Source organism: Mesocricetus auratus, unplaced genomic scaffold (assembly GCF_017639785.1).
Source record: "Mesocricetus auratus isolate SY011 unplaced genomic scaffold, BCM_Maur_2.0 Super-Scaffold_100011, whole genome shotgun sequence".
NCBI lineage: Eukaryota > Metazoa > Chordata > Mammalia > Rodentia > Cricetidae > Mesocricetus > Mesocricetus auratus.
The window spans coordinates 1,884,190-1,902,435 of NW_024429195.1; the positions used below are offsets into that span (position 1 = coordinate 1,884,190).

Sequence of the window (18,246 nt, forward strand, 5' to 3'; positions counted from 1 at the left end):
CCTCCCCACTATATGTAGACTGAGCAAGGTATCTGTCCAAAGGGAATGGGCTTGGAAAAAGCCAGTTCAAGTACTGGGGATAAATCCTGACCCCACTGTCAGTGGCCCACAGACTGCCGAAGTCACACCACAGTCACCCACATTTAGAAAGTCACACTACAGTCACCCACATTCAGAAAGTCACACTACAGTCACCCGCACTCAGGGGGCCTAGTTTGGTCCAATGCAGGTTCCCCACTGTCCAGAGTTAGTGAGCTCCCACCAGCTGAGGTCAGTTGTTTCTGTGGGTACCCCCAACACGGTCTTGACACATTTGCTTATATTATCCCTCCTCCCTCTCTTCGATTGGACTCCGGGAGCTCCGCCCAGTGCTTAGCTGTGAATCTGTGCATGGCTTCCATCAGTTGCTGGATGATGATGATAATACAGGTAGTCACCAATCTGATTAGAGGGGAGGTCAGTTCATGCATGCACCCTCTCCGCTAATGCTTAGGGTCTTAGCTGGGGTCATCCTTGTGGATTCCTGGGAATTTCCTTGATAGCCCCATACTGGCTCCCTCTGTCAAGGGAGCCCTTTCCATGCTCTCCCTCTCTGTTCTACCCCCATCTTGACCATCCTGCTCCCTCATGCTCTCCTCCCCTCTTCTCTCCTCCCCTCCCCTTCCCCTCCTGCCTTTCCTTGGCAGTCATATTTTATAATCCATTATCCGTCACGTCCAACCTCTGACACAGCAAGACCGTGTCTTTTAACTACTACAACCTTCACACCCAAGAACTGTGCAATTGAGCCTTGTTTTGTTTTGTTTTTTGTTTTAATCCTGCATCTTAAGCAAGTTTATAACTGTGTGTGTGTGTGTGTGTGTGTGTGTGTGTGTGTGTGTGTGTGCTTCCTTTTCTATTCTTTAGTGAGAGAAATGTCGGGTCCTTTGAGGGGCAGAGAGGCAGAAGAGATGCAGAGGGGAAATCTATTCATGCATATGGTTGCACATGAGGAGCAGATGAAGTTTGTTTGGGTCAGGGAGAAACAGGTTGATGCCGCTTCCTGCCCTGGGCCGCACTGTTTCCAGCATCTTGGTCTCTGCAAGGTGTCTGTCTGTGTACGAGAGCCAAACGTGCTAAGAACGGTAGCATGGTGGCTTGCCAGAGACGGAGTGCGACTGTGGAAGTCATCCGCTTGCGCTGACACTGTGAGCCGTCAGTTCCATGGCAGTGGACTGAGCCCAGTTGCTCAGTGCCTGGTGCCCAGCCTTCTGCTTCCTCCAGGCCTCACCCTCAGGGTTTTTTTCACCAGGGATATTAGGTAGGAGGAGATTTAGGACTCCGCCATTAGCCTCATGGCGCACTAGAGGCGCATACGGATGTACTAATGAAAGGGCGGTTTACCAGGCCGCTAACCACACCCACTTTGGGCGTGACTAGAGACGCATGTGGATGTAGGCGGTGAACTACGCCACTAGCCAGGCCCACTTTTGGGCGTGGCTAGAGGCGTGTGCGGAGGAGGGAATAAAAGGCCAAGCAGCAGAGCCTCTCTCCTTCTTTTCGGCTTCTGGTTCGGTAGTGAGAGCTTCTTGACTCATCTGGGTTGCCCGTTTTCTCTTGTAAGCGATTTCAATAAACAGTAACCTATACCCTCAACAAGTGTGCCGTTTATTGTTGCAGCGACATTTTGGTGTCAGAAGTGTATTCCCCTTTTAGTCTAAAGAAGATATTTAAACTTAAAACTAACTTGTATCAGTGAACAAAATGTCTCAAACATCTATCCCATCTAAACCCAAGTCTGAACACCTCCTTCCAATCCCAACTCTAACATAATTGAAAACTAACACTTACAGGTGTAGACTATCCTACAGTATCAATAGTAGGGAGAGGGGGCGTGAAATTCTCAAAATTACTTCCTGCTGAGATGGGACAATGACAATCTCATGGGGACCTGTGAGAAGAAAAATGTTAGTGTAACAAAATCTTAAGTAGGTCAGACAGTCTCTGTTTGGCAGGAGATGCTTGATTGAAGTTCCTGACTGGAGTTCTTAGTGTCCATTGAAGCTCTGGCCACATTGTAGAAGGTGCGCTGTATCAGTTCCTTGGCCTAGAGTAGTAACGAGTGATGTAGTTCCAAGCCAGTTTCAGGATGGTGCTTGTCAGGTGGGGTCGATGAAGTGGATCCCCATTCCTTTTCCACAGCAGTTGAAGATTGCCGTCAGGAAATCCCGTGCTCCCCGGGAAACTCAAACATTAATGTTAACAAAGACATTTTTTAAACTTTTATTTATGCACACTGGAAAAGGTGACAGCAGGGAAGACGGTAAACGTGAAGGAGATTAGACGTTTCAGAAAAAGGAATCCACAGATGACAGTCCCTAATTTTGTTTTCTTCTGTCTTATATCAACATTAGACTATCCCTGGTCCCTGAGTCAGCATTTGACCTTCTGAGACTCTTCCTGTAATCAGCCCACTGACCTGGATGGACCAGGGCACTTGAGATGTGGAGCCTGAACCAACAAGGAGGCAGACAGCCCCTGCCCACTGTAGAACACCCAGAACAGGGTGACAGTGCCTGAACAGCCAAGGAGATAGTCCTTTACTGGTGCCTGTGTTCCAGCCTCACCAAGGCCATCCCTGCCTGGGGTCCAGGTGGCTCACCACACCATAGGAGCCGGACTCCTTGCCCAGAACAGTATAAAACACAGGAGGGGACATACCGCAATGAACGAACGTTTTCTCCTTGCTGTTTTGACATCCTGAGGTCCCTACTCCCCACCCAAAGAAAGAAGTTTTGCAGAGATGGCTTCACCACCCCCCCCCCCAATGCTTAGGAGGGTGAGGCAGAAAAATCACCGGGAGTTGGAGGCCTCCCTAGTTTACGTAGGCTGTTCCAACCCAGTCTAGGCTACGCTAAGACCCTGGCTCAAACAAAACACAAGGCAGAAAGAGGAGCTCGGGAGACAGGAAAGGAGGGAAACATTCGATGAAATCGACAAGGGGAGGAGGAGAGAAGAGGAGGAGGGGAAGGGGGACAGGAAGGACTTCTCTGGGCATCATTAGCTTCAGTCAAACCAGCTTTCTCTGCTCTCCCTTCCTGCCCCTTCCTTATGGGGACAAGCAGGAAGGAGGGTACGGGTCAACAGTTTTCAGCAGGGGTCGCTGTGAGAGGCTCCAATCCCCTCAGCCCCCTCCCCTGCACACACTGGCCTCTTCTCCTGCCCTGAGGCTAAAGGTACGTGGAAGGGATTTCAGGAAGGGGGAGCAAGCATCTCACTCTCCATTCCCCCAGATGGACAACTCTCCGAGCTGTGGACATGCAGGGCTCCCCTGTGCTTCCCTAAGCAAGAAAAAAAAAAAAGAAGAAGAAGAAGAGGATTGGGTAAGGAGGAGCCCCTGAACCGAGGCATGGGAGGTGGCAAGAGAATTAGCTGGCCTTTGCCCGTCTTCAGGATCCATCCAAGGGGGGCTTCCCATTGGTAAAGGGACTCAGGAGCAAGAGAAATGTGTGGTTACAGTTCCCACCAGGGTAGAAAGGCAGCCCAACAGGTCCACTGAGCTGCATCTCAGGGATGGGGTAGCCTTCTGCCCTGCTGCAGCAGCCCCCACCTCCAAGTGTCTCAAAGCCGAGTGACCAAAGTAGGACGCGCCGACTTAGACACAGGGTGTGTCTTAATGCTGAAAGACTGCAGGTTATCGTCTAAAGAGGCAAGGAGAGTAAAGGAAAGGGGAACATGACATCCCCACAATGCGCGTGGTTGTTACGGATGCTGGGGGCAAGTCATGCTGGAGGGTAGTGACAAGCCAAGTGGGAGCATTTCACACTACACCCCGTTGGGTTGTCACGACACAGGGAGCGTCTGTGCAGACATGAGCAGCGGGAGGCCTGTGGAAGCTTGGACTGAGGTAGGATCCCAGATCCTTTCCCTCGCCCCCCATGGCCCCCAGGTGCAGGGTTTGCCTGCAGCAATATGTCACTTGGGAGATGGTGGGGTCCCATGCCTGAGTCTTTAGATGTGGTCAGTCTCGTCCGCAGGACGGCTGCATCAGTCAGCCTGGAACCCTTGTCTGAGTCCTCACGGGAAAGTGGGAGGAAGGGCCAAAAGGAAAAATGGAAAGAGCCACTAACTGAGAAAACTAGGTGGGGGGGACCGTGGGGGGTGAAAGCGCTTGCTTTACACGAAGCCGTGTTTACTTTAAGGCACACCCTTTAACCGAGAGGAGCAGCGTTTTCAAAAGGCCATGACAGTGACGTGAGGGAGGTGTTGGTTCATGGTAGGAGGGTCTCCAGCAGGGCAGTGCCTTCCCTCCTGGAAACACTCAGAACTGAAACAGTTCAGGACCAAAGCCTGGGAAGAATGTGCCACGGCTTCCCGTTTTTCCCCCACCAGGGAATGAGACACAGCAGAAGTCTGGTAGTTATCTGATGCCGAACTACTCCCAACTCGCCGTCCTAAAAGAACAATAGCTGTTTGTTCTCTCTCATGGCCTCTCAGAGTGGGTCAGAAACTTGAGGTCAGCCTGGCAGGATCATTCCAAGTTGTAATTTTTGATGACGTCGCTATGGCGTCCTGAGGATTGCCGGGCTAAGGACCCGCTTCCCAGGAGAGTCACCCACAACTGGGCAGTCACCTGTCGCCTCAGTTCTCGCCCCACAGGCAGAGGCAGGTGGATCTCTGTAGCTTTGAAGCCAGCTTGGACGACATAGTGAGTTCCAGGGCAGCCACGGCTACATAGAGAGACCCTGTCTCAAAAATAAACAGGCAAATAAATAAAAAATAAATAAAAATGACCTTATCCTGTGACCAGGCACAACAGTTGAGTAGCTTCGAGGGTGCCTCCCAGCAAGATTCTGCATTCTGGGTCATATAAGGTATCTGTTGGAATAGCCATCTCTATTGGATGTTGTCAAGTCCTGTGGGGCCCAGCAGGGGAAGGTCTGTGACAGACAGGTGAGTGCAGTCTCTCCTCAGGCATGACTGATTCCCACGGTGCGTGCATTTCTCTGGCCAGCCTGGATGAAGAGGCACAGGCCTATGCCTGCTTTCAGGTGTCCGCACGCCACAGGTGCCCACATCCCTGCCTCCACACTATGGGGACACATTCAAAGACCCCTTTCTTTGAAGGAAGGAAAGGAAGAGTCATCTTTGGACTTGAGGTCAACATGGACCTCATTTGCTCTCCCTCTACCCAGCTTGAATGTTTTCTTAGCCTGGAGAAGCAGACGAATGGGGATAAAGCTTTGACTCGTCTTGTCTCGTGATGATGTTTTTAAGAGGACTTTCTGGATCCCACTCCCTCCTGGTGGAGGGGTCACGTGGTTCTGTGAAAGATAAATGTCTCTGGAGAGATTATGCAGTTTTCAGAGGTAGGGTTTATGTGATGTGTGTATGTATGGCGGGGGTGGGAGGGTGTTCTGGTGGGGTGTGGATTCACTCAGGTAAAACTTTTGCATCTCAATCTATGCCCCTCAAGGCCTGAAATGATGCGGTGTATGGGGAGCTGGGCTTTATGCCCCTTTGGATGTCAATATCTCCAAAGAGTTCTGGAACTTCATGGTTTCCTGGAACGCAGACCATGATGTGAAATGTTTCAGTTTGGACCCTAAGAGGGTCTAAGGCATCCATTGTTCTTTCTGGAATTTCATGGGTTTTTTTGTTTTGTTTTGTTTTTGTTTTGAACCCAGGTCCACAATGTAAAATGCTTCGTTTTGACCCTTGGCAACTCTAAGGAGTCCTTCATTCTTTCCAGCTGGGAATGACCCTTGCTTCCATTCAAGCAAGCAAGCAGAGGGCTGAGAGATAAAGAATTCCGCATAGCAAAATTGGCCTGTGATGATCAGAGTTGGCTATGGACTCCAATCTTCTGTAGGAATGGAGGGTACGGTATTATCTTTTAGGGAGACGGTTATTTCAGAGCTCACAGCAGACATGGAAATTGGAAGGCAATGCTGAATCTCCCTGCCTTTTTTTTTAAAAACAACCTTTCCCACCATGAGTGACTCCCAGGAGGCAGATGTTGCATGCTCCTAGGACAACAGGAGAAAGGCTTTGTAACGATGCAGTCAAGAGGGAAGGATGTGGTATTATGATACTGTACTGTTTCATGCCTCCCAGAAGTCAACATTTGTAAAGACAACATATTGGAAGCAGCCGTCGTTCCTGGGAGGACCATGTAAGAACTAGTCTGTGAAGGAGGCTTGGAGAACTCCCTGAGGATGGAACCTGGCTTCCCCCGTGTTTACCTGTTTGCTCTTCAGCGGAAGCATCCAGAAGTCAATGTTCCACATTACCTCTGGACCGGTGGAGCTGGGGAATCACCGCTCGCCCATGTTGTTAGTAACTCTCCTGTGTTTGCAAGCAGCATGGGGTTGTTTGGGGTTGTGCTTCCCAAGGAAAGAGCTCTGGGCTCCATTCTCCTCTCCTCGTGGACAAGAAGCTGACCCTCTCATATATAATTGGATTCGCTACCTTGTTTTTTGCTGAGTTGTTTCGTCTTAGAAACCAGGCATCTGAAAATCTGGAGCAGGGAGTTATCTCCTAAGACCTTAAAGATCACTATTTTGGTTGCTCTTTGGGGTTTTTCAAAAGGATCGTTTTGTTTTATTTATTTACTGTTTCAGTCAGAACCTGGCTTTGTAGACCTGACTAGCCTGGTGCTCACTGTATAGCCAGGCTAGACTCGAGCTCTCAATGTGACTGTCTGCACAAAATAACTGTATCTGGCTTCATGATTATTCTTAATGGTAAGCTGAACAAAGATGGTGATTCTTTTATTTTATTTTATTTTATTTTATTTGTACATCTACTTATTTTATATACCTCAGGTACAGCCCTGCCTCTCTCTGCACCTTCACTGCCCTGCTCCCAATCTCCCCCTGTCCATCCAGGAAAGGGCAGGTCTCCCAGGAGTATCAACAAAACAAGGCATATCAAGTTGCAGTAAGGCTAAGCACCTCCCCACGTATTAAGGCTGGGCAAGGTGACCCAGAATGGGAAGTAGGGTCCTAAAAGCCTGTAAAAGAGTCGGAGACAGCCCTGTTCCCACTGTTAAGAGTCCCACAAGAAGACCAAACTACACAGCTGTAACATATGCAGAGGGCTAGGTCAGTCCCATGCAGGTTCCCTGGTTGCCGTGTGAGCCCTTATGAGCCCAGGTTAGTTGATTGTGTGAGCATTCCCGTGGTGTTCTTGTTTGTTTGTTTGTCTTTTAGAAACAGTCTTACTTTATGTATCAAACCCCCTGTTTCCTCTCCCTCCCACCCTCCCATGCTCCCTACCAAATCCCCCAACCCACCCCCCACCGGCTCCCCAAGGATAGTGAGGCCTTCCATGGGGGATCATCAAAGTTTGTCACATCATTTGGGGGAGGACCTAGGCCCTCCTCCGTTTATCTGGGCCTAGAGAGTATCCCTCTATAGGGAATGGGCTCCCAAAGTCCATTTGTGAACTAGGGATAAGTACTGGCTCCACTTTTAGAGGTCCCCTAGACTGCCCAGGCCTCCTAACTGGCACCCACATTCAGAGGGCTTGGTTCAGTCCCATGCTGGTTCCCCAGCTTTACGACTGGTGTCCTGTGGTGTTCTTAACTGACTCCTACAATCCTTTCTCCTTCTCCTCTACTGGATCCCGGACTCTGCTTAATGTGTGGCTGTGGGTCTCTGTCAGCGTCTGCTTGTATCAGATGTCTCTGAAGACAATTGTGCCAGGTACCAATCTAGTCAATTCAGGCTGCATATCAAAGATGGTAATTCTCAATACCAGCTGAACTGAATAAAGTAACCAGCAATATCATTTCAAATATATGTTCAGAAACTTTAAAAAAACCATTTATTTAAAAGTTTTCAAACATGTATAAAAATACAGAGGTATACACACACACACACACACACACACACACACACACACACACGGACAGATTATTGCCTTGCCTTTGTGTAATTTTGCTCAGTTTATTTAGGTGGTGAGAAATGTAATGATTCCTGTGGTGACCTATTTTTTTTTTATTTTTTAAACCTCCTGAAAGATGATGCTATCTTTTTACCAGAAAGGGGAAAAAATAGCTTCTCAGTAAATTTGTAAACAGTGGTGACTTTTAACCTGTCATCTTTCTGCCTGTTCAAATTTATTGTCATCTTTCTGTCCCTTAGGCCTGAGTGATGTGTCCACCAGCGTGACCACTGCCTACACCAGTCAGCTCAGAACAGCTATGATAACACGTCAATGACACATTGGAGTCAACTCCAAGTACAATAGGGGTATCTCTCTCTCTCTCTCTCTCTCTCTCTCTCTCTCTCTCTCTCTCTCTCTCTCTCTGTCTCTCTGTCTCTCTCTCTGTCTCTCTCTGTCTCTCTCTCTGTCTCTCTCTCTGTCTCTCTCTCTCTCTCTCTCTCTCTCTCTCTCTCTCTCTCTCTCTCTCTCTCTCTCTCTCTCTCTCTCTGTAGCCCTGGCTGTCCTGGAACTCAACTATGTAGACTAAGCTGGCCTCAAATTTATAGAGCTCCACCGGCTTCTGCCTCCCAAGCACTGGGATTAGATTAAAAGCACTCACTCACCACTACTAACAGGCATGTTTTCAAAGGGGGCAGAGAGGTTTTGCTGATGTGAGCACGGGCACAGTATGAGCAGACGGGGGGGGGGCTGCCTGCACCTTGGCCACCACATCTGGCATGTGGAAACCACTGTGTCGGGGACCCCTCCCAGTGTGGGTGACATGCCAACGGGACTGAAATCCTGCAATGACCCTGAGTGAAATGGCTGCATCAGGGGGGCATGGAGACATTTCACACTCCCCTCCTGGGCAGGGCTTGCACACCTTAACTGGATGATGGAGTCTTTTGCCAGCTAAATCTCCTTGTTCTTAAATCATCACTCTCACTGAGGTACAGAACAACCCTGGAGAAAACTCGCAGCTCCTTGGGTTTATTTATTCATAAGGAGACACTGAATTGAAAACAGATCCTCCTAATAACGGATGGCCCTAGTCCCGGCACATAGAATATCTTCCAAGCCCACGGTTAATGATCACTTTGTTGTTGCTGCTTAGGATTTTGGTTTTTCTTTTTTGGCCTATTTTGTTTTGTTTATTTGGGGGGTTGCTTGCTTTTGTTTTGTTATTGTTCTGCATTTTGGAGGCAGGATCTCGCTCTGAAGAAAAATAAGTAAAACCAAACACTAGTGCAGTTCAGAGTTTCAGAGTAGAAATCAGAATAAGGACCAACTATTGTCACATGCCTATTATAGACAAGGGCCTATTATTGCCACGTACCTAAACAGTGTAATTCCCTCCCTTCCTTCCTCCCTTTCTTTCTGTTTCCTTCCTTCCTTTCTCCCTCCCTTCCTCCCTCCCTTCCTTCTTCTCTCCCACCCATTCTTCCTTTTTATTCATTTATCGAGACACTGTGTAGCCCTGGCTGCCCTGGAACTCATAGATACCCACCCACATGCCTTTGCCTTCCAAGGGTTGGAATGAGAGGTGTGGACCACCACATCTGTCCTAACTGTGTTTTACACATTAGTTCCTTTTTTTATCCACAGATAAGTGTAGCCCTCATTCCTCATCAACAAAAGTTTTTTGTTTGTTTGTTTGTTTGTTTCAGCAGACAAAGGCTGTTGCCGAGATCCGCAACTGGTCAAAATGAAAGGGCAACTCTTGGGGGGTGGTGCGGGTTGCCCAACCCCACTTGACACATTTTCAGCACAACCCTAAATCTAAGGTTCAGGGAAGAGGGTACAAAAAAAAAAAAAAAAAGAGCGTACAAGCCAGAGGACCAGGGTGTCTGCTCTAAGATATGGTTTCACGTCTATGACAAGGGAGCTGCACACACAGAGATCCTCGTTTAAGGCCCACATAATGACAAAACCAGTTTACATGCCAACGTGGATGGGGACATCTCACAAAGGTTCCTACCCGGATAAAGAACTGTAGGCAATTGTTGGCTGCTGAGAGAGGGAGATCAGTTTATCCAATCCAGAGTGGTCAGCCCTAAATGCACACATACACACACACACACACACACACACACACACACACACACACACACAGTCGAACAGCAACACTAAATGAGCTCCATAGAAATCAGAGTAAACTCAAGGAAAGACAGCTCCTGGAGGCATGTGCTACCAGGAACTAAATACACATATACAAACAAACAACAACAACACTGAACTAAATGCACATATACAAACAAACAACAACAACACTGAACTAAATACACATATACAAACAAACAACAACACTGAACTAAATGCACATATACAAACAAACAACAACACTGAGCTAAATGCACATATACAAACAAACAACAACAACACTGAACTAAATACACATATACAAACAACAACAACACTGAACTAAATACACATATACAAACAACAGCAACACTGAACTAAATGCACATATACAAACAACAGCAACACTGAACTAAATACACATATACAAACAACAGCAACACTGAGCTAAATACACATATACAAACAACAGCAACACTGAGCTAAATACACATATACAAACAAACAACAACACTGAGCTAAATGCACATATACAAACAACAGCAACACTGAGCTAAATACACATATACAAACAAACAACAGCAATACTGAACTAAATACACATATACAAACAACAACAACACTGAGCTAAATGCACATATACAAACAAACAACAACAACACTGAACTAAGTACACATATACAAACAACAACAACAACGCTAAATTAGGCTCCAAAGAAATCAGAGTAAATGCAAGGAAAGGCAGCTCCTGGAGGTATGTGCTACCAGGAGCAGGCGGTGGGTTCCTGGAGACCCATCAAAGTCACACGTGGCCCGGGACAGGCAGAGAACAGACGCCCGCTGGAGCAATCGGCAGCGGCATGCGGTTTTTACAGGGACACTTTTCACACCCTTTGGAATTTGCCAGGAAGCCTCTGGGAAAATTCCACTAGCATTCGACCACCCAGTCTCGGGGAGCTGTGCCCGTGGAGTCTCACTGCCCTCTCCCCCCAGGCCTTCCGGAAGGGGCTCTTTCCCACAGAGTTAGGATACCTACTGGAAGACTACCCTAGATCCCTGCCTGTCAACTGCCTGTCACTGGATCGCACTGGATTGCTTCCCTGACCTCTGAGACCTCCTGGAAGTCTGGATCCCTGGATCAGTGTCCGGGGCCTACAGAGGGGTAAGACTTACCTCCCGAGGCCTTGCTGGGTCACTCTGCTGTTACTTTTCGGTCCCTCTAGGCCTGTGACGTCGTAAGACACTCCAGACTTGGGACACCGCAGAGGGGAGAGAAGTCCAAAAAGTTGCCCAACTCTTAACTCGGGAGTGAGAGGCAGGGAGGGTAGCAGGAGGGAAGGCAGGAAGGCTGGACAGTTGGCTACTGGTCACAAACTAGCAAGCAGACCAGCTCCTCATCACTCTCAGTGAAACAGAAAACAGTTCCTCTTTAGCTAGGATGTTGGGGGTTTGTTTATTAGTGCATTTTTTTGGTTTTTTGTTGTTGTTGTTGTTTTTGAGACGGGGTTTCTCAGCCCCAGGCAGGTGGCCCGTCTGGGGTTACGGGTATGAGCCACCAACCCTGGTAGTACGGTGGTGGATGATGTGAACACAGGACTCTCGAGTGTGTAGACAAGAGCTCTACCACCTGAGCTGAATCCCTCCCCGGATGCTTTACCTCTCTTAGGACACACCTTTTCCCATTCCCTTTGAGACAGGAGGCGCCAGAAACCATTCTGTTGTTTGTTGAAGTTGGGAAAGATGGTTAGGCGGTCAAGAGGGCCTGTTGCTCCCATACAGGACTCGAGCTTAAGACCCCAGTGCTCACTTCACCACTCCCAACTATGGAACTGTAACCCCAGCTTCAGGACCCAACACACCCTCTTTTGGCCTCCTCAGGCCGCTGCATATGGGGCACACACACACACACACACACACACACACACACAGAGAGAGAGAGAGAGAGAGAGAGAGAGAGAGAGAGAGAGAGAGAGAGAGAGAGAGAGGTAAGAATAAATCTTAAATTTTCTTATTTAAAGAATAAAAATAGTTTTGTTTAGTTTTTTTTTTTTTTTCCCGAGACAGGGTTTCTCTGTGGCTTTGGAGGCTGTCCTGGAACTCGCTTGGTAGTCCAGGCTGGTCTGGAACTCACAGAGATCCGCCTGCCTCTGCCTCCCGAGTGCTGGGATTAAAGGCGTGCGCCACCAACGCCCGGCTTAGTTTTGTTTAGTTATGAAGAGGTTATGCAGCAAGAATCCCTGAACTTTTATTTTTTCTTTTTCTTTTTTTTTTTTTTTTGGTCACATTTTACTCGGGCAGCCTTTAAGACTCTGTCTGACCCAACCTTGCGTTGAGTTTTCCTCTGCATTTTTATTAATATAGCGTGAGGCAATGGCTTTCCCTATTCTGTTTCGAAGTTGCGTTACCCATCATAAATCATCGTACCGAAATATCTCCCCAAACGGAGAAAACCGTCAGACAGGTGAGAGACAAAAACCTTACTAATTTTCTGCCTCTCCCTCAACTGTTGGCAGACACCAACAGAAATGAAAGCCTACTGCATCCTCCACTGCGTAAGCACCGAATGACGCCATAGCGAATAGATCCATGGGCGTCGTTTGACTTCCACCTGAAGGACCTGGGAAAAATGTCCACGGTCGCCGGCGGCTTATAACGCCTCAGGAAATAAATGCCGCTGTGGGTAACGCTGTGTGCCTTGGGTATGCTCGAAACCCAGCCAGCCCTGGGTACTGCCTACATTTGCTTGAAAAGAGTCAAATGAGGAGCCAGAGAAAAGGGCTCCCCTCCCAAGGCCCCGCGGATGTGTCTCTGACTCCTCTCAGCCTGTGCCTTTGTATAGTCAGTATTGAAGCAGCACCGGGTTAATTACATGGTCCTGTGTTTACACGCCGGTCTCCTCAAAGGCCAGCACTGAGTTAGCAGCACCAGGCAGGACACACATCTCGGTGCCTCTATTCGCCCTTTCAACTGGAAAAGACTTTGCAAACACTGGTTCACACACACACACTCACACCCCTTGGAGACAGGCACACAATGTCAAATTCCTGCTCTGTCAAAGATGAAATAGATACAGAGGGGCAGTTGTGGTCCAGGACCACACAGCAAGTGTATTTGTTACAGACTCCAAAAGTACTCACGGCACTAGCTCCCAGGTTCCTCTGCTCCCGGGTCTGACAGTTTCTCGTCCTCTGGATAACACACCCAATGGGCTATCTTGCAAGTTACCCTGGTGCTGGTTTACGTGTGTAGCCCCGGCCAAATGTAGCACCTTAGCTGGCCAGGGGCTTTGGTCCTGTGCTGGAACCATTGAGAGAGTGATGGAAGCTTCATGAGGGCAGGAAGTAAGATGTTTCTTGGCTGCTGTAGCCTACGCCTGTGCCTCGTATATGACGGGGACTCCATAAAAACCAGACGAACGGCAAAACAAAACAAACAAACAAAAAACTTAGCTGAGTTATCTTCATCCTTGGAACTCACAGTGGAGCCTTTTGCCTAGCTGACGGTGTTTGAGTCTTCAGCTCCTATGCAACTCAGTGGGCAGGGGCACTTAAGACGACTTTCCTGCCTGGCTGTGGGGCTCACACCTTTAATCCCTGCCCTTGGGAGCATGAAGCCGGAAGATTGCAAGTTCACGGTTAAGCATGGGCGAGTAGTGCACTCGGGGAGACTCTTGTCCAAATAAATGAGTGCACTACAAATAAGATTGGAAACCTAACAGGCTTGCGGTCGAGGCTCTCAGGAAACGGCACAAACGGCAGCGTCGAGGGCGGCCTCGTCTGTGCTCGCACACAAGGACGGGCGAGCACACCTAGGCCAGACACTTAGCTCCTGCTCCCTCGGGTGGAACAGCCGGATCTCTTGACTGCCTCACAGTGGTGTTTGTAACACAGCTGCTTCACCTTAGGCTTAGGAGATAGCCACAGCCAGCTGGCTGCCCACTGGGCCTGGGTAAGGACAGTTACGTGGAGGAGCAGAGGAAGCCCGTGTCCTCATCCGTGGACCTACAGCACAAACTGAGCCGAAGCGCAGACTCCCGAGAGCTATTCATCTGAAGGGTTGCCATTGTTAAGCCTCTAAGTCAGGCTTGGCAAAAAACAACAACAACAAAAAAAAACCAAAAACCAAAAAACAAAACAAAACCAAGTCTTTGGAAGGGGCAGCTCTCTTAGAGGGCATGGGAACGGTTCTGGTGGATCCTCTGGAAGTCACAACAGTGCTCCTCATCCCACTAGGCAGGCTGTGCTCCCCTCTGCCTTAATTATTTGGGGGAAAGCTCTTTATTTCTAAAGCAGAAAACTGAAGACAAACAGATGGATTTTTTAAAAATCTCTTAAAAAGCAGTTTTTGTTTTGTTTTGTTTTGTTTTGGGGGATAAGAGTTTCATCCCACAGACCAGGCTGGCCTGAAACTCACAGCAAGCCTCCTGCCTCAGCTTCTCAAGCGCGAGATGACAGACAGGGGACTCGCCCAGCCATGTGTTTGAAAAAAAATCTATAAGGAAACATGTTGGGAAATCTCACAGGGGGCAGAATCCCATCATGGTCTCTTTTCAAACTCTGGTACATGTTTTGTAACCACAAGTACCGACTCCACGTTTCTTTATAAAAGGTGAAAACTGTGTCGCAACAGAGAGAAGCGTCTGGAACGCTGTGGATGGGTTTTGGGTCCCGGCAACCGACATCACGTGCTGCCTCTGGAGCCGCACCGGTCCGCGCCCATCTCCACACTGTTATTTCCTTTCCAGGTTTGGAGAAGATGCTCGCTCAAGTGCCCATGTCTGGAGGATCTAGAACTTTGCAACACTCTTCTGGAGACGGCCCCGTCCTTTCTGACCGTGAGTGTCGGGAAGTCTCTAGCCAGAGAGAGCCTGGGCCTAATACGAAATCATTAACAGACCCAGAGAAATCCTTTGGAGTCAGGTGCCTCGGGTCTGTCCCGCGCAACCTTTACCCAGCCGCATTTCTAGCACAGAGGCTGAAGTTCACACAATCCTGGGCTGCCCGAGGTTAAGGCTAAAAAAGACCCCATGATCCTATATGCATGCTCCCGAGTGAATGCCCAGCCAGGAAGGAACAGAGCAGAAGGTTATGCAGGTAGTCCTTTGTGGGCTGCTCTGGATTTTCAAATCTAGACGGCCATGCCCACAAGTGATTTGGGAGTTTCTCAGTGAGGGGGGTGTGATGCTTGGGAACAGCCACCTAGCTGGTGTGGCTACTGTTGAGTCTCCAAAGCTGCTCTCTCACAGCATGTTACATAAGCTTGAGAAAACACTATCATCTCTATTAAAGAACCAGGGAAGGTGATCCTGATGGGGATAAAGTGTGCCTGAGGAACGGCACTCATGCAAAAAAAAAAAAAAAAAAGCAAAGTCTACATGTAACTTCTACAAAAGGAACGGGCCGCAGACTCCTGAGAAACACTCCGTTCTCCGGCAACAGAGGGGAAGTTCCTTCGCCTACTTAATTAATAAGGCCGAGAAATATTTTCCGGCGGGGAAACTTAGTTGCCTTCCCTGTATCTCTCAGGATATGTAACGTCTGGGAAGCGCAAATGACATTGTCTTCCTGGTGCCAGGCCAGTGAATGGGTGGCACAAAAAAATGTTAATACCAAGTCATTACTGAACAGTTTCCCACATGGCTGAATCCAATTAATTAGGCCTAGCTAAACCTGCCAGCCTCACCCAGGACCCAGCTGAATAACCCTTAGGATTGAGGAACGCCCCTTCAACAAACACTCATCTGTTGCTACCTGTGTTCAGCGAGTCACTGCAGATTCTTCCTGACGGGGCTTCCTCAACACGGCATGCTGGTTCAAAGCCTCTGCTTTAGAGCTCATTAGAAAAAAGTTCTTGGGGAAGGAGAGGGAACTGGGATTGACATGTAAAACAAGCTTGTTTCTAGTTTAAATTTAAAAAAAAAGGAAAACGTTCTTTAAACCACTTTACAGACGGTTGTTTATATTTCTCTCTGACCCACGATTTGCCCATGGCCAAGGATAATGTAACTTACTTTTTCATGCCTAAGTCAAAGGACTGGATAGTTTCTTCCAGCCCCCATCTGTTTTCCTTAATGTTGATGTAAATCTTCTTTTACTCTCCAAACAAAGCCTGTGGGACTGTGAGCAGAACGTGTCAGAAATGCCTCTGGACCCTGAGCTCTGGGGTATCCCGGAGCAAACTCATGTCCCTGGGTACCAAAGGTCCTGAAAGTACTCCGGACACACTTTTCCCACCAAGCCACGTTTATTGAATGCCTATTACTGCTTGGTGCTGGATGGAAAATGGAGTCACCCTTCATGGTCTGCCAGGCTTCCCTTCTGGTTGATGGGCAGGCAGGGAGAGACTGCTGGGGTAGAGCACAGCAGAGCCTGTGCTTAGCACAGGGGAGGCCTTGGGTTGGATCCCCAGCAGCTCCCCCAAAGGAAGGAGGGATAGCACTGGAGTGAGACTGATGATAATAATGATAATATTAATGCACTCTTACATTGATACACTTCTCTATTTTGTTTATTTATATCATCATTATTCTGGTACTCAACATGCAGACCAGGCTGGCCTCAAACTCACGGAGATCTGCCTGTCTCTGCATCCTAAGTTCTGGGATGAAAAAGGAGCGTGTCACCACGGCCAGCTCATACGCCTCTATTTTGAAAACAACTCCACAAAGACATAAGAGGGAGGCCATTGTCCTCTGATGTGTGTACTTTGGTGAAGGGAGGCATTTGGTGAAGGGAGGTATGATGGCATGTTGAGTCAGTCTCCAAGGAAAGTGACATTGTAGTATGCATACAAACTTAAAAAACGCCTGAGTGAAAACTCTTCGACTCAACAGCCCCACATCTGGGAACTTGGTCTGTCAAGATGGAACATGCTCAAGAGGACGTGCGTGAAAGACACCACAGCACAGTCCGAGGTAACAACGCTACCAGCAATTGGAGGCTCATCTTGTAAGACGTAAGCAAACCCGGGAACATTCGGACAACGGGACACTTTATAGCTAGGAAGAAGAGTGGATCTGCACTCCAAGATAAATGATGAAGTGTGTGTGTGTGTGTGTGTGTGTGTGTGTGTGTGTGTGTGTGTGTGTGTGTGTGTGTAGCAAACAAGGAACACAAACTGTGTGTTTAATGTTCCATCATCTCTGAAAATTATATGTATCCATCAGGGTGATCCTTGAGAGATCATACCGGATAGAGATGAAGCGTCACCCAAAATAGCCCAAGTGTTAGATGTCTGGCGGTCAGCTGGAGGTCTTTCGGGACATGACTGGATCTTGAAGGCTCTGACCTAATCTTTGTACCAACCTGTTTGGTGAATTCAAAATTAGATTGAGAAGAAGATGGCGGAGACTGTGGGAGGCGGGGCCTGACTGGAGGAAGGCGGGGCCTGACTGGAGGAAGTGACCTCTTCCTCTGTCCCCATGTCTCTCTGCTTCCTGATCGCCACGAGGCCAGTGAGTTTCGTTTTCTCGTACCCTCCCTTCACAGTGAGAAAATGCCACCTATCTCAAACACAGAAGAATTAACTGCGTACTTGTTAACAGTTTTGTATTCTCGGGCACACATTTGGCTATCCAGAGACGTTCTGAAGAGAAAGCATTGCAGTGCTGGGAATTATACGCATAACTTCCACGCACAGTTGGTTTTGTGTGTGTTTCTACCCGATGCCTCTATCTTGGCTGTGAATTTGATCAGTAGGGCAAACACCCCTAAGCAGTGGTAATCGCTTGTGGACTGGCCCAGTAGACAGACAGTTCTCAGTCAGCACGGAGCACAGGGAAGATCAAAGATAAGGAAGGTTTCAGAACAGGGGTTTAATCTTGGGAATAGCTCTCCTCTCCGGAAGACTTCGTGCTCATCTCTAACCCAAAGATTTGAACAGGTACCCTGACCAACGAATATTCAAATAGAGAGAGGACCGAGTCCAGGGCGGGGTGTCTTGAAAGATATTTACAGCGTGTCTCTGGGTTCTAAAAACGAACTTTTTCTTTTTTCCAGCAGAAATGTTGTCATCCTAGTTCTTGCAACTACTCAATTGCTGGGACACTGTGGTTATATTATAAACTGGTAAAAGTAAAATGCTAAGGAGTAAGATCAAACGGAGTATTTTGTTTGTTTTTCTTTTTCAAATGCCTGCATTTTGAGCTAACTCTGGTTTCCTACAATCTTGTGCTAGGGAAGGTCAGCCAAGAATACTCGTAATCTGCTCATTATGAGACTGAAATCTGTCTCGTGTTAAATAAAGCATGTCTGCATA

At 48.1% G+C, this 18,246-nt stretch overlaps 1 long non-coding RNA gene across 5 annotated transcripts; it reads left to right on the forward strand.

The window, feature by feature from the left end:
• Positions 1–13,787: 13,787 nt before the first annotated feature.
• On the forward strand, positions 13,788–18,246 carry LOC121143147. 5 transcript variants are annotated; one of them, XR_005880270.1, is made up of 5 exons: positions 13,788–13,938; positions 14,735–14,824; positions 16,823–16,944; positions 17,318–17,443; positions 17,988–18,246. It is a non-coding gene; the product is annotated as an uncharacterized LOC121143147 (long non-coding RNA). The 5 variants fall into 5 exon arrangements; XR_005880269.1 differs by having other exon boundaries at positions 17,991–18,246; XR_005880268.1 differs by having other exon boundaries at positions 17,318–18,246.